We start from the raw sequence: 16,716 nt of genomic DNA, 5'->3' as shown, positions 1-16,716 counted from the left end.
CTGGCATGGGTGTGGATTCACTCATCACTAATGATGTTGCAGGCATAATCCAATAGAAGGCTGTGACACATTTTACTGTATTTTACACAGTACAAGCGACCAAACGTGATTTTTGGCTAGCTAGTGTGGGGGAAAATGGCCTTTTGTGCTCAGAAAATGTGGTTAGCCCTTAAGACAACTGGTGTTAAGATGCTCTGAGCCTTTGAGGAAGAAGAGATTAATGTTAAAAGCACTCTACTTCGCCAAATGGTAAGAAGGTCAAGAGTTGCAGTACTTACCTGGGTTGGTTTCCTTTGGATGAAGCAATCACTGGAGAGTTATGGTAGTCCTAGGATATTTGAGTTTATTTAGAAACGTACAGGTTGAGCATAGGTGAAGACACACAGTTTCAACACTGCAACAGACAGCCAAATCCATTGCCCCGCATCAGATCTACAGAGAAAGAGACAGCCCTGCACTCCCAGATGATTTTAGCTTGCACACTTTATCTTTATCTTTCCTTCTCAGCCTCAAAAACATCCATCTCTTTGTTCTTATGTGCATAGAGAGATGTAGATATCATCCTCAGCTGGGATGAGGGGAGCAAGTGTATGTCCCATGCAAAACTGTGTAGGATCTTCCAGCTATTTCTTACCTATTGAGAGAGCATCTACTGGCCATTTACCTGTAACTTCCCTAAGATGTGCTTGGCAAGCTGGCCTGCTGAGCATTAGGAAACTCTGCGTAATCATTCTGACCCCATTAACCATTTCCTGTCCAACCCCCCGAATTTATAACACCAACAAATTTCACTACATAAAGAAGCTTACTGGTCAAATGTTTTAATGTGTTTCTTTTTCAGACGTGGTCCATAACACAGAGAAAGAGTAGGTGATTTGCATGAAGAAGGTCAGAGATCCAGTCTTTAGCTCTGCTTAGGGATGTTGGAGAAATTTGCAACAGAGTTTGGATTTCTGTGAATCCGATTTGCAGATTACAAAGAGGACCAGATTTTTCTGAGTTGTGCAGATTCTGTGGACTTGTGGACCAGTTTTTTACTTTGGGGGGGGAATTTATACAAATTTGTACTTGTATGAATGTGCATTAATGATAATGTGCATTAATATTAATGTGCATTTGCGCTAATACGCACTTGTGCCAGTGGAATGAAATTCTCATACATTCCTTAAAAAAATCAAATTCTGTCAATTAGTGGACCACAGAATGAAAGATGCCCTGACAATCCGTGAAACACAGATGGAATAGATTTAACAAAATCCATACATCCTTAGCACTGCTTAAAGGATATAAAGTAGCAGAGGTGGGAAAGACTCCTTACCTGAGACTTTCAGAGCCACTGCCAATCTGGTAGAGAATAACAGAATAGATGAAAGCACTTATATGCCTTCATGAGGTTTTAGGCCAGGCATGTGGAAACTCTGGTCCATGGGCTGTATACAGCCTATAGAGGTTCCCCCACCAAGCCTGCCAGATGTTTTTACCAATCCCTGCCTCTTTCCCAGGCCTTGTCCTCTCTCCTCAAGCCACAGTCTTATTTTCTCTGTTCAGCAGTAGATTGAAGAAAAAACTTTTTCCCTGCTGAACTATTTTAAGAACAATTTTAGGGTACTAAGTCATCCCATGCTGATAACAAGTCACAGACAGATTTAGTTTACCAACTTCTTACATCAAATCATTAATGTCTGAATTTGTGTACATCGCTGATGCAGCATAGAATGTGGAGAACACACTTTTAAAATTCAAATGACAGTCTCTTTAAGTGTGGGTGTATGATGTGAATAAACTGATGGCAGTGAACAGACATGGTTTTTACTAGGTGCATTCCCAGTCTGCTAATCCCCATCATTACAACAGAGGGAAATGTGTGGCTTGCATTTTTTTTGGATGGGCATGTTGAATCTTTGCTTCTCTCCATTTGGAATGGGCCCAATGGCCCCATATGCCCCAAGACAGCACAAAGTAGAGAGGAGAAAACATCTGGGCTCTCTCCCAAGACAGTGATCTCCTCACAATAAAATTGAAAGAGCATGAGATTTTGAAGCACATTCACTACCATTTGATGCATATAGCAAATGGTTTTAAAATAATAATCATTTAAAAATAAGTTCCTTTTGAGAGCAAGGTCATAGTTTTTGCTGCATAAACTTACCTACCCACATCTCCTGGGTGGGTTGTATTCCCCAACGATCTTTGTTAAATGTTCTTTCTCACAGATCAGCCTGGATTATTTCTCGGACCCCTATCTTGCTACCGAACAGGCCAACTACTTAGGATTTTGGAACCTGTTTTTTTGGAATCTGCCACCATGCAACCACTTGAAGCTAACCTATACCTGACAAAGCACATGATACACTATCCTGCATTTTAAGCCAGAAGTCACAGTTTTTGTGCTGTGGGAGAGAATGGCCTCCAAAAAAAGCACTCAGTTCAGAGTACGTAGGAGTCAGTGCAGCTGACTTATTTCCTTACCAAGGAAGGGGGCCAAAAGGCAGGATCACACCCACTTTTGCTGAGCAAGCCATTTCCTTTTCTCATATTCTCCTTTCCATGAACTGGGTTGGGCAAGAGCCTGATGTGAAAGCAGTATATAAATGGAGTCCATGCAAGATTTGTCCCCAAATCACTCTGAAAACATCTCTATATACTTTGACAACTCTCAGTGATCTTTCAGCATGATTACATTGAACTTTAGAGTTTATAACACAAACAGCTCTTCTGTTGGCGAGGGTGTGCAAACCTTTTGGTTTTGCCCGTCCTTTTTACCATGCTGAAGAGCCTGGAGAGGGATAAAAGGTGGCATACCCTCTGGAGGGAACATGTTGAAATCACAGAGCAATTACCAATAACCACAGCCCCGGAAGATAGGCAAAGATCCAGCAGATTGGAGAATGTTTGCCTTTCATAACCATTGCTGTAACTACTGTTTAAACATTATTTTGCACCAACTATGGGATTGCTTCTGTATAGAAGAGAATGAGTTGGCCTCCTGCCCAGAGGTCTTACAGTCTCTTAGAGAGGTAGTGGGGTGCAGTCAGCAATTGGCCTTGAACAATAAGAAACCAGGTTCAAGTTTTAACTCAGTGACAATTTTCCAAGGCTTGAGGCAGCTTCCAACATATCATAAACAAGAAAACAATAGAAGTAGCAATACAAACCAACTGAAAACAATAATAAGTAAATATAATAGATAAATATAACAGCAGCAATAATGCAGGGCAGGATGAATGGCCACTCAGCAAGCACAGGGCAGCTTCAGACCTCAGCGGGGACGGTGTCCCACAGTCTCGGAGCAATTTCTGTAATTTCAGTCAATTTGTAGGCTAGGCGTGTCAGTTTTGATGTCGATTACTGAGACTCTGAGAGAATGATTAACTCAACATGAGTGGAAGACTGAACATGTGTGTGCGTGTGTGTCTTGGAAGGGTTCTACAGTTCATAGCCACAACATTTTCCCCCCAAGTGTTGTTTTTCTTCCCGTTTTCCCAATTTGGAAGTAATTTCAGGCATACGGTTTGTGTGACATCCAGGAGTTTGCAGTAATTGGATGGCTGCAGTCTCCCTCCCCTCAAAAATTCTCATAAACGTTCTGAGAAGCTAATATAACGAGGTTGGTGTTCGCCTTTCCAGGCCCCAGAATGAAGCCCAGCAATGCTGCCGAAGGTTTGTTTTAGTTAAAGAAAAAGAACAAGACAGCTATTAAACGTATGAGCAGTGGGAGGAACGGCTCTGAGCCTAAGTAACCTCTTAGCAATGTCACTGGAAGGATCTGATTGACATTAGTGGGTGCTGAAGCTGAGCCTTTAAGAAAGCTATGCATTAGGATTGAAATACCTAGACTTCCTGGAACCACAGGTTCGATTCCTGACAAGGTGACTGAGCTCTTCATTGCACTATGGCAGATAAATTGATTTCTCTTCATTCAGTGGTATGCATGTGTGACAGAAGGGAGATACTTTGGCAACTTCTCAAACAAAATCCTATTTTCTCATCAAAAGGGAAACCATCATGGGACTATTCACATGGAGCAACACTATTTTTCCTTTGTTTGGCTTCTTTTGTTCACAGTAGCCTTATATTTAGTTGCCTGAATTTTGCCTAGATTTACACTGTATTAATTAGTCCAAACTGTCCTAGTTTAGACTCCCCTGGAATGGAAGTTACTATTTGACTGTCTATACTCTCTCTCTCTCTCTCTCTCTCTCTCTCTCTCTCTCTCTGTTCTGTCCATCCTTCATCCAAGAAGCACTGTGTACCATGTATGTCCTCTTTTATCCTCCCCCACTGTTTACCTGGGAACAGTGTGTGTGTGTGTGTGTGTGTGCGCGTGTGGCATCCCCCCACCACCCTCGCCCCCACAGATTTCTGTGACTATTTGGATTGGGCTTCTGTAAGGTTATCTGAAGGATTGCCTCCTCCCATATGTGCCTGCCTGGACCCTAAGATCATCTTCAGGGGTCCTTCCCTGGGAGCCCCCACCAAAGGAAGTGAGGTGGGTAGCTACTAGGAGGAGGGCCTTTTCTGCTGTGGTCCCCCGGCTGTGGAATGAGCTCCCTAGAGAGGTTCTCCTGGCGTCTACGTTGTTCTCCTTCTGGCGCCAGGTGAAGACCTTTTTATTCTCCCAGTATTTTAGCTTCTTAATCTTTTAGCTCTGCTGTTTTAAATCTGTATTTTCAATGTCTGCATTGCTGCTAGGTTTTATTGTGGTTGTATGGTTATGTTGTGGTTTTAAGCTTTTATATTTTATATTGTTTTATGTTGCACTCTGTGGTTTTAATTTTTGTCAACTGCCCAGAGATCTTTTGGGTGGTATAGAAACAAACAAACAAACAAACAAGGTAGGTTACACAGTGAAATAGTAATTTACCAGTGAACTTAAGATTTCATACCAGATTTTCCTGCTCAAAGTGCAACACTCTATTCTTCACACCAGCAGTGGTCAGACTTCAAGCATGCCTGTGAATACCAGTTGCTGTTGGGGAATACAAGTAAGAGGTGCTGCAGCAGCACTCATGTCTTGCTCTGGGCTTCCTGGAGGCATCTGGTGAGCTACTGTGGGAAACAAGATGCTAGACTAGGTGGAATGTTGGTCTGATCCAGCAGGCTCTTCTTTGTTTTTTATGGTTCAGATGATATACTTTGATCAATGGTATTGAAACATTTCTATCCCATCCTTCCATCGCCAAACCTACAAGGCAGCTAATAACATTGAAACTGAATGTAAAATATAAAACTCCACAACACTGAAAACGAACAAAACAAAAGCAAACCAAAGTTGCTGTTCGATCAGAAGTAGTGCTGGGATGAGCTGCCCCCTTCCCACTTTGTCATCCCATTCCGAGGTTGCAAAATTGTGTGGCTGTGCGTGTAGCGGTGGGGTGGGGATTTGATGATTTGGGGGCTAGGGAGATCAAAGTAGTCTCATACATCATCTGGGGTGGGGGACTTCTGGGGGAAAAAAAGGACCATGGACACAAGTCACAGAGAGGAGGGCTGCCACCTCAAAACAGGTGATAGTGGCGAAAAAGGTGACCTGGAGGAGTTGCAGGGGAAACAGTCCTGCACCTGCAATTTTGAGTCAAAAGCTGTCTGTGGACAACTTACAACTCAGCCTTAAAAAGGAGCAGCAGGCAGCAAACAATTAAACGCAGCAACTAGGGATGCTGGAAAAACCTGCTGAGGACTCCAGTGAGGCTGGATTCCCAAGAATCCGACCTGTGGAGCCCACAGCGGACAAGCTCTACTCACCTCTGAGCCCTTCGGCTTTCTGGCAGGGCAACTCTCTCACATGATAAAAGGCACAATAGGCTAATGGCGGTTGCCGTGACCCTATCGTGGGAAAACTACGGCCATAATTGGCATATTTTATATATTATATGCCTACTTCTATGTAAATTGTGGCTGATTATGGCAGCAATTTATGTAGAAGTCAGTGCTTTATGGCTACAAATGATGAAAAATATGCAAATTGTGGCCCTAAGTCCCACAATAGGCTAATGGCACCATTAGTGGACAAGGTGCTTTCATCGGTACGGCCGACCACCTGCTTACTTGATCCTTGCCCATCTTGGCTCATTATGAGCTGCAGAGAGAGACTGGGTGAGGGGATCAAGGCGTGGTGAACGCCTCCCTTGAGGAGGGAGTGATGCCATCAGCCCTCAAGGAGGCAGTGATAAGACCACTCTTAAAGAAGCCCTCCTTGGATCCTCAAGTTTTGAACAACTTTCGCCCAGTCTCAAATCTGCCATTTTTGGGCAAGGTGATTGAGCGGGTGGTGGCGGTGCAGTTGAAGGCACACTTGGAAGAAACTGATTATCTAGACCTATTTCAGTCGGGCTTCAGGCCTGGGCATGGGACAGAAATGGCCTTGGTCGCCTTGGTAAATGATATGAGGAGGGCTCTGGATAGGGGTGAATGCTCCTTCCTTGTTCTCCTCGACCTCTCAGCAGCTTTCGATACTGTTGACCACGGTATCCTCCTGGACCGCCTGGAGGGGTTGGGCATTGGGGACACCGTATTGCGGTGGTTCCGGTCCTTCCTCTCCGGCAGGTACCAGAGGGTAGCACTGGGAGAGGAGGTTTCGGACCCGTGGCCACTTACTTGTGGGGTGCCACAGGGTTCCATCCTCTCCCCGATGCTATTTAACATCTAATTGAAGCCGCTGGGGGCTATCATCAGGAGGTTTGGGGTGCAGTGCCATCGATATGTGGATGACATGCAGCTCTATCTCTCGTTTAAATCTTCACCAAGGTTGGCCGTAGAATCCCTGTCCAAGTGTCTGGAGACGGTGAGTGGCTGGATGGGGAGGAATAGGCTGAAGCTGAACCCTGACAAGACCGAGGTACTTTTGGTGGGAGACAAGAGGAGGCTGGAGGATGTTGACCTGGTGTTGAATGGGGTACGGCTACCCTTGAAAGACCAGGTCCGCAGCCTGGGGGTCATTTTGGACTCCCAGCTGTCCATGGAGACTCAGGTGTCAGCTGTGAGCCGGACAGCGCTGTATCAACTCCATCTGATACGGCGGCTGTGCCCCTTCCTTCCTGACCATCTGCTCCCATCGGTAGTACATGCCCTGGTCTCCTCTCGTTTAGACTACTGTAATGCGCTCTATGTGGGGTTACCCTTGAAGACGGTTCGGAAACTGCAGCTGGTACAGAATGCAAAGGCTTGCCTGATTAAAGGCAGCCGCTGTCGAGATCACATCACTCCAGTGCTGAAGGAGTTGCACTGGTTACCAGTTGTTTTCCGGGCCAAATTCAAGGTGTTGGTTTTGACCTTTAAAACCCTATATGGTTTTGGCCCAGCCTATCTTAAGGAGCGCCTCCAGCAGCACCAGACAGGCCGCTTAACAAGATCAGCCTCGGATGGCCTTCTCTCTGTCCCATCAGCCAGGACAGCTAGACTGGTGGGGATGAGGGAGAGGGCCTTTTCTGTGGTGGCCCCCACTCTGTGGAACTCCCTCCCTAGGGAACTCCGTCATGCCCCCTCTTTAATGAGCTTCCGTCGTGCATTAAAAACGCTGTTGTTCAGGCAGGCATTTGGGGTGGGTTAGGGTATTTTAGAAAATGTTTTTATTGTAGAATTTTATTGTTTTAAACTGTTTTTATTGTATGTTGTACATCGCCCAGGGTGGCTGGGTGACCAGCCAGATGGGCGATTAATAAATTTAATAATAAAATAAATAAAAATTAGCCTATTGTGCCTTTTATAATGCCAGAGAGTTGCCCCGCAAAATTTGGCGGATGCACCAGGGTTCCAGGGAAATCCATGGGGGCTCAAGTGGCACAATTTCCCTGCAGCAGACCCCGCCCTTGGAGCAGATGTCAGGGAGGGGGTGCCCATCCCTAGCAGCAACTAATATGAATCCACACCAGATCTTATGCTACTCTAAAAGACTGCTGGACCAAAACAGTATTGACCAGCCATCTAAAAGATAACAGGAAGGAAGGAATAAAGGTACTTATCCCAGGGAAGGGAATTGGGCAGTGCTGGCACCACCACTAAAAAGCCTATGCTTCCTGTGGCTATCACATTTCAGTCTGAGTGGACACATAGAGTAGGAATATCTTAATTTGGTGGTTGTCCTTCAAGTATCTAGAAGGTAAATCCCAGACACTTTTCATTCCTTGGTAGAAAAAAAGAAAGAAAGGAAAGGAAAGGAAAAAAGAAATTAAATTATCCTGACCACAAACACTGAAAATGTTGCAGGATAAAATGAAAGAAGAAAACTCCCACTCTTGTTAAAACTTTTATTAAACTAGACTTGGTTGTTCTAACTCTTTGCAATTGTCCAATGATATGGGCATAGGGTTATGGCTTTATGGTAAAGCAGTGTAGCTAAAAAAGCTATTGCTCTGGAACTTTCAGTCATGAAGGAAGCATGAAGGGGTACACAGATTTAGGGCTCAATCCTATGCATGTTTAGGCAGAGAAAAGGCCCACAACCCCCAGCATTCCACAGCCATCTATGCTGGCTGGGGAATGTTGGGGGTTGTAGGCCTTTTCTCTGTCTAAACATGCATAGGATTACACAATTAATAAACTCCATGGTCTCTTTTCCCTGGCCCCCAAAAGGCAATATATTTTCCAGCCACTCACAGGCTGCTTCCAGTGTTGTATTCTGGATGAATCTGCTGCTGGATGGTATAACTCAGTCTTCCCCAGCCTGGTGCCCTCCAGTTGGGTTAGATTGCAACTCACCAGGCTGGCTGAGAGTTGTAGTCCAACACATCTGGAGGCCACCAGTGTGGGGAAAGCTGGTATAACTCTTTCTGCTGGCTCAAGGCAGAGTCCTGTCAAGCACTATTGTTTCTATACATTGCTTATCCATATGGTATTTTTCATTTACGCAGAGATTTGCATTACTTACTTGACCCTCACAGCAATCCATTGGGCAAAGGCTGCTAATAATATCCCCATTTCGGAGAACTGAGGAAATGTGGGTTGCAACAGGTGACATAATCTACCCATAGATGAGGTAGCTGAGGTCTGCTGAAGTTTGATAAAAAGCTGAGGATCGACAGCTATTGCCTTTGAGCCTTGCACTGGTTGGCCACTGTGGAAAATAGGATTCTGGACTAGATGGATCTTTGGTCTAATCCAGCAGGGATGTTCTTATAAGCAGTCCCCTCTTCTGAACAGTAACCAAAGGGAAGGGGCACCACATTTGTACTGGTGGCTGTTGCTGGGAGGCCATGGAGACAAATAGCAATGTGGGCAGCAGGGACTGGTGGTAACAGCATGAGCCTTACTGGCTTCTGCTGCCCCCATCTCCCAGTGATGGCCACTCAGTGCTCAGTGGTGGTTGTTCTCTGCTCCTATATTCATGGATTGGAGCAAGAATGGAATTCCAGTTTTCTGGCTTAGGCAGATACATTTCCAGGGAAAATTAATATGCCAGTCTTTTGGACTTCATGTTTCCTCATTAGTGCTACCTTACTTCATTTATGAGCCAAATTCTCAATGTTTTCACACATGCATACTTGGGAATAGGCATTGCTCAGTCGTTAAGTCGTGTCCGACTCTTCGTGACCCCATGGACCATAGCACGCCAGGCCAGGCCTTCCTGTCCTCTGCTCTCTCCCGGAGCGTGCTCAAGTTCATATTCATTGCATCGGTGATGCTATCTAGCCATCTCATCCTCTGCTGTCCCCTTCTCCTTTTGCCTTCAGTCTTTCCCAGCATCAGGGTCTTTTCCAGAGCGTTTTCTCTTCGCATTAGGTGGCCAAAATATTTGAGCTTCAGCTTCAGTATCTGTCCTTCCAATGAGCACTCAGGGTTGATTTCCTTTAGGATGGACTGATTTGACCTCCTCCTTGCAGGCCAGGGGACTCATAAGACTCTTCTCCAGCACCACAGTTCGAAAGCATCAATTCTTCGGCGCTCAGCCTTCCTTACAGTCCAGCTCTCACAGGCTCACAGCCATACATTACTACTGGGAAAAGAAATAGGCCAAAGAAACTGTAATTGCATAGGTTCTCTGTACGCACCATTGTGCAGGGTTCCCACTGGTGCGTAAGAGCCTATGTCTGTACAGTTGCATGTGAGTACCACAGGGCGTTGTGATGGCCACCAATTTGGATGGCTTTAAAAGGGGGTTAGACAAATTCCTGGAGGAAAAGGCTATCAGTGGCTACTAGTCCTGATGGCTATGTGCTACCTCCAGTACCAGAGGCAGTGGGCCTATGTACACCAGTTGCCGGGGAACATGGGTGGGAGGGTGCTGTTGTGCTCATGTCCTGCTTGTGGGTTCCCAGTTGTCAACTGGTTGGCCCCTGTAAGAACAGAATGCTGGACTAGATGGACCCTTGGTCTGATCCAGCATGGCTCTTCTTATGTTCTTATGTTCTGATGTTCTGAGTAAAGCCACACCTTCCATTGAATCTCTGGAGGTCAGGGGCAGGGCCAGTGGGCATGTTCTCCTTCCCTGCATTCAGTAGGCACAACAAAGTAAACACACCCACACACCTCTTTGCTGCACTAAATGAGTCTGGGAGATGTATCAGAATACATGCACTTACCACTAATCACACTGCAGCATGAGGCCCAGCTAGGCTGAGATCTATTGGCACAATAGTTAATCCAGCCCTTAAAAAAGGTCTTATGTTGATAGGAATGTACATAAGTGACCATCAAAGAAAGAAGCCACACTTACTTTCCTTTTTCAGTTTAAAAACCTTTGACAATTTCAATGAAATATTTATAGGGACAGCAGTAAGGTTATTTTTTTCTTCTTCTCCCAACTTCAGTTAGTATCTGTTTGGATTAGCGGTTAAACCACGTTGTCGTCCAGTGAAACACTTTCTGTTGTCTTTAGCTTCTCACTGACATGTTCAGATTATTTGCCTTTTGAAAGTCTCTTTCCTGAACTTTTCCTTTTGTTGTTGTTGTTTCTCACCTGGAGCAGAAGGGTGAGAGGAAACACCTTGGGCCACAATCAGAAGGCAGCCGTTTTTGTACTTCCATTCTCTCTCTACTTCCCCTCCTGGTGCTGTTTTCAGATTTCCTGAACAGCTGTTAAACACTACAGCAGCCTTCTCCAACCTGACACCCTCGAGATATTGTGGACTTCAGCTCCCATTGGCACCACCCAGCATGGACAATGGTCAAGAATGCTGGGAGCTGCAGTCTAAAACATAAGGAGGGCACTAGGTTGGGGAAAGCTCAGAACTACACCTTTGGGAAGAGAGGCACAGGCTGGAGTCGATGAATCAGTTGGAAGGAGGAAGGAGTTCCCTTGGAGAGACATGGAGTGGCTACATAGTTGGGGATTGGGTTTGTTCCCTGGCCTGGGGTGCTGGAGGGATGGCTGTGGTTTCCATGTGAGGAAGCTACCACTCTGGGGATTTTAAAGATGGGAATTTTGGCTTGCTTTTTATCTGGGGCATTTAAAACTGGGTTTAAAACATTTCAAGCACACATCGGTCTTCTATGGCCAAATTGTCGAAGTGTTGTAAGACTATTGCTCACTATGCTTTCAGGGGACTGCTTTAGATTCTAATTTATTTTTGGATGCAAATTCACATAGGATAAAAAATTAACAGCCCTCCTGCTGTTCCAAAGCAGGGGTAGGCAACCTTTTGGGACCCACTGATACAATTGTCATTTTTCCCCATGTCTGAAGGCGCATTTGTCAGTTTTTCTGTGATTCTGTTTTCTTGCCCCCGCCCCCCATCCCAGATTCCCTCCTTCTCCTCCCTGCTTGGGATTTTCTTGCCCTCCCAGACACTGCCCTGGCTGCTGCATACTGCCACGCTGCTCCACCTCCCCTGCCCGAGATTGCCTTTTCTGATTCTTCACTTCACCTGCTCATACTTACGTAGCTTATCACAGAAAGAGCAGCAGCGCACACTGTGTAGCGGCCACCGTTTGCACCCCTGCTCTTTGCCCACCCATTCTTCCATGCCCAACTAGGGATGGGCAGATTCCCTACCTGTCGTTCCAGAGGGGAATCCCATTTACACCTGCATTTAGGTTAATCTGTGAGCTTTACGGCCGCAAATGGCATCCACTATGCCATTTGCGTCCCTGTTTTTTGATGTGATAGGCTACGCAAATATTTGTGTAGCCTATTGCACAAACAGGGATGCAAATGGTATAGTGGATGCCATTTGCAGCCGTAAACCTGATAGATTAGCCTAAATGCAGACATTTATGGCTGCATTTAGGCTAATCTACCAGCTTTACGGCTGCAAATGGCGCCCACTACGCCATTTGCGTCCGGAGACTTACTTAGCACAGCGATACGGCACAGCAATGGCTGCTGGCCGTATCCACATTTGCCAGCGATGAGGAGCAGGCTGCCGGCTCTGCAGGATCGATGCAGAGACAGATCCAACCCGGCTGGATTCTGGGGGGAGGCAGAGGTGAGTGCTCCGTTTTGCCACGAGCCCTGGAATCTGGGGAATCCGGCCTCATTGTGCTCCATGGCAGAATTCTCCCCCATCCCTACCCCCAACCCACCAGCACTGATGCAACTTCATCTTCCCTGCTGCTTCTTCCCATGCCGGGCTCACCTCAAGAGCAAGGAAGCGGGAAGTCATCCAACTTCCTCTTCTTCGGCTGTGCTGGGCACAGTAGTAGGAAGAAGCAGAAGCAGCAAACCAAGCAGTCGTGGGTGAGCGGTGGCAAGAGGAACGTGGATCTTGGCTGGGGAACCTGGGTTCCTGAAGGGCACCTTGGCATGCACAGCCACCAAGTTGCTGACCCCTGTTCTAAATCATTATATTCTTCATTATCTTTGTTTTATGCTGGGGTCTGGTGTTTTTAGAATGTTTGCTGCTGTTGCTGTTTTTTATTGTTTTTATTACTGTTTTTATTAGGTGAGTCTCATTGTTATATGCCACCTTGGGAGGGCTCCTGACTTGAAAGGTGGCGAAGACATATTTTAAATAAATTCAGTTTAATAAATCTAGTTTCCTGTATTCCTATCTAATTTTAACCCCAAATGCAAAATATAATTATTATCATTTGATGATTTTTCATGCATTGGAAGTTACTTCTATACATTTGCTATCTTCAATACCTTTATTGACCAGATCCCAAAGTAACAGTAGAGTAATATTTTTATTAGGATCAACTAAAAAGTCATAACAAAGTTATGCTTCCAGCATTAATTAGAACATATGGGTCCCTTAGAATCATAGAATAGTAGGGTTGGAAGGGGCCTATAAGACCACTGAGTCCAGCCCCCTGCTCAATGCAGGAATCCAAGTCAGAGCATCCCTGACAGATGGCTGTCCAGCTTCGTCGTGAATGCCTCAGTGTGGGAGAGCCCACCACCTCCCTAGGTCATTGGTTCCATTGTCATATTGCTCTAACAATGGGGATGTCAGAGAATTCCGCGACAGATCTCAGTGCAAGTGCATTCAGCCCCCCGAAATCCACCGCGGAATGAAGCCCCCGCCCCCCCAACCCATGAAAGTCACGCGAAATGGAGCACTTACCTGCTCCCATCGGCACCGGCTTGCGAATGGCGGCCACCCTGCGGCCACCGTTCACTTCTTCTTCATGGCCATGATAGGCTACGTAAATACATATGTAGCCTATCACTGCTAATGCAGGAACACCTTTTGCGTCCCTGCGGAGGCCGTCATAGGCTATGTAAGTATTTACGTAGCCTATCATGGCAGGCTTAAAAAAAAAACGTGTACGCAAATGGCGGCGGCTATGGCGGCCGCCATTTGCATTCTGTATTTTTCGCCGTTTTAGCCTACGTAAATATTTACGTAGGCTATTACGGCCAAAAAAAGGGGAACGCAAATGGTGCTCACTACGTCATTTGCATTCCCCTTTATTTCACCAGAATAGCCTACGTAAATATTTACGAAGGCTAAAACGGTGAAAAATACAGAACGCAAATGGCGGCCGCCGTAGCTGCTGCCATTTGCGTACACTTTTTTTTTTTAAGCCTGCAATGATAGGCTACATAAATACTTACGTAGCCTATCATGGCTCACTACAGGGACGCAAGTGGCCGTGGCTACGGCCACCGCCATTTGCATCCCTGCTGCCCAGCAGCCGGATGTCCGGCCGTGGGCGGAGCCGGCTGGTGGCTCCGCAGAATCGCCGCAGAGCAGAGCCAGCTGGGCAGGATTCTGGGGGGAGGGTGACTGGAGAACCTCCCCCCCATCAAGGATTCCGGGGGGAGGGACGGAGCACCTCCCCCCCCCCAGCGGAACCTAGCAGAGCCAGGTAAGCCGGGATTCGTACACCCCTATCTAACAGTCAGGAGGTTTTTCCTAGTGATGTACAAAAGTCAAAAGCTTTGCTGAAATCGAGGTATATGATGTCCACAGCATTCCCACAGTCCACAAGGGAGGTTACTTGATAAAAAAATGAGATCAGATTCGTCTGGCAGGATTTGATCTTGACAAACCCATGTTGGCTTCAAGTTATACCTGCATTGTTTTCAAGGTGCTTACAGATGGATTGCTTTATCATCTGCTCCAGAATTTTCCAGGGATTGATGTCAGACTGACTGGTCTGTAGTTCCCAGGTTCCTCCTTTTAGCCCTTTTTGAAGATAGGGACAACATTAGCCCTCCTTCAGTCATCTGGCACTTCTCCCGTCCTCCATGATTTTTCAAAGAGAATAGACAATGGTTCTGAGAGTTCTTCTGCCAGTTCCCTTATTACTCTAGGATGCAGTTCATCTGGCCCTGGAGATCTGAACTCATTCAAAGTAATTAGGTGTTCCTTGACCGTATGCCTATCAGTCTCAAACTGCAATCCTGCCCCTTCAGCCTGTACTTTGCCTTTGCCAGGGGGCTCATAGACCCTCTTTTGGGAGAAGACTGAGCCAAAGTAGAAATTGAACAGTTCTGCCTTTTCTTTGTCATCTGTTATCATGTTGCCATCCTTATTTAATAGCTGAACCACCATTTATTTCCTTTGCCTTTTACTATGCATGTAGCTGAAGATAGCCTTCTTGTTGCTTTTAGCATCCCTCGCTAACCTCAGCTCGTTCTCAGCTTTAGCCTTCCTGACGCCATCCCTGCAATTCTGTGCTGCCTGCGTCTACTCTTGCTTTGTAGGCATTCCTTCCTCTTCCTATATGTGTCCTTTTTTGTTTTCAGGTCATCTCTATGCTTTTTGTGAAGCCACATTGGCTTCTTCTGTTGTCTTCCACCTTTTTTTCTTGTTGGAATTGTTTGTAATTGAGCCTTGAGAATTTCCTTTTTTAAAAGCTCCCACCCATCTTGGACCCCTTTTCTCATTAGAGCCACTTGCCATGGGACCTTACTTATCATTCTTCTGAGTTTATTATAACTGACTTTCCTAAAATCCAGGGTACGCATATGGCTATACTCAGCTTTTGCTTCATTTAGAACAAAGAACTCCAGTATAACATGGTCACTTTCATCCTCAGTTCCCATAATGGCTACTTTATCCACCAAGTCATCTCTGTTGGTTAGGATCATGTCAAGGATAGCCGATCCTCTAGTTCCTTCCTCCAATTTCTGTAGGAGGAAGTTATCAGCAACACAAGTCAGGAGTTGGAGGGGCCATGTTTTGCAGAATTTGTCTCCCAACAGATATCAGAGAAATTGAAGTCCCCCATTACTACTACATCGTGCTTCCTTGAAACACTGGCAATTTGCTTTTCGAAAGTTTCATCTTCATCATCTCCTTGATTGGGTGGTCAGTGGTAGACTCTGACTGTTACTTTCCTTTGATTCTTTGCTCCATTTATTTTAACCCAGATGCTCTCATTGGGGTTACCAAGCTCATCCTCCTGTATTTCTGTGCAGAGATATGTATTTTTAACATATAGTGCAACTCCCCCTCCCTTTCTGTTCCTTCTGTGCTTTTTGAACAAGTTATATCCTTCAATTGCTGCATTCTAGTCATGGGAGTCATCCCACCAAGTTTGAGTTACACCCATCAAGTCGTATTTTCCCTCCTGTATTAAGGAGTTTAAGTTTGTTCTGTTTGTTTGCTCAGTAGTAGAGCGCATATTTTGCACACAGAATGTCCCAGGTTTAATCCCCAGCATCTCCAGATAGGGCTGGGAAAGAATCCTGTCTGAAATTTGGAGAGCCGCTGCCAGTCATTGTTGACATTACTCACCTAGCTGGACCAACGGTCTGACTCAGTATAAGGCAACATCTTACGTTCCTGTCTCATTATATTATAGTCATTATATTAGCAAAGTTGAAGATTAATAATGTTAGGCGAGTCACTAGGTGAACGGTCAGCAGAAGCCAAATTGAGTAGTGTTGTCTAGCAGTTAGAGGGCATGTAACACCCCCCCCCCCCGGTAAAAATCCCATCCTTACTTGGTAGAAAGTTACTTTCTTGCCATTGTAGGATCCACTCTTGAATGACTAAATTTAGCTAAATGTTTATCTGCTGATCATATCACAAAATAGAAAACAACAAAAGCTACAGTGTGTTTTGAGAAATGTATATCTGACGTATCTGATTAGTGTCCAGTGTATATTGGTACAATCTGATTATGGTGATGATGATAAAGATGACAGTTCTAGCTAGGTTGTAATCTACTTAGGGTAGTGTTAGATTAGAATTTCCACTCAGGATGAACTCAAGTCAACCAGACCCAGGTTACCATGGTGCTTTCGGGAACATTCATAATCAACTTTAAATCCATATTTGCCCAAATGCATCCCACTTCTCCATTCATGGCCATCTCATCTTATTCTAAGTAATCTAAACAAGAATTAAAGCTCTGATCCTCTGAGCCCTTTCCATAAGAGAA

Source organism: Heloderma suspectum, chromosome 4, assembly GCF_057233095.1.
Source record: "Heloderma suspectum isolate Gila_16-S chromosome 4, 16-S_ref, whole genome shotgun sequence".
NCBI lineage: Eukaryota > Metazoa > Chordata > Lepidosauria > Squamata > Helodermatidae > Heloderma > Heloderma suspectum.
Note: the sequence above shows the minus strand (reverse complement) of the source record.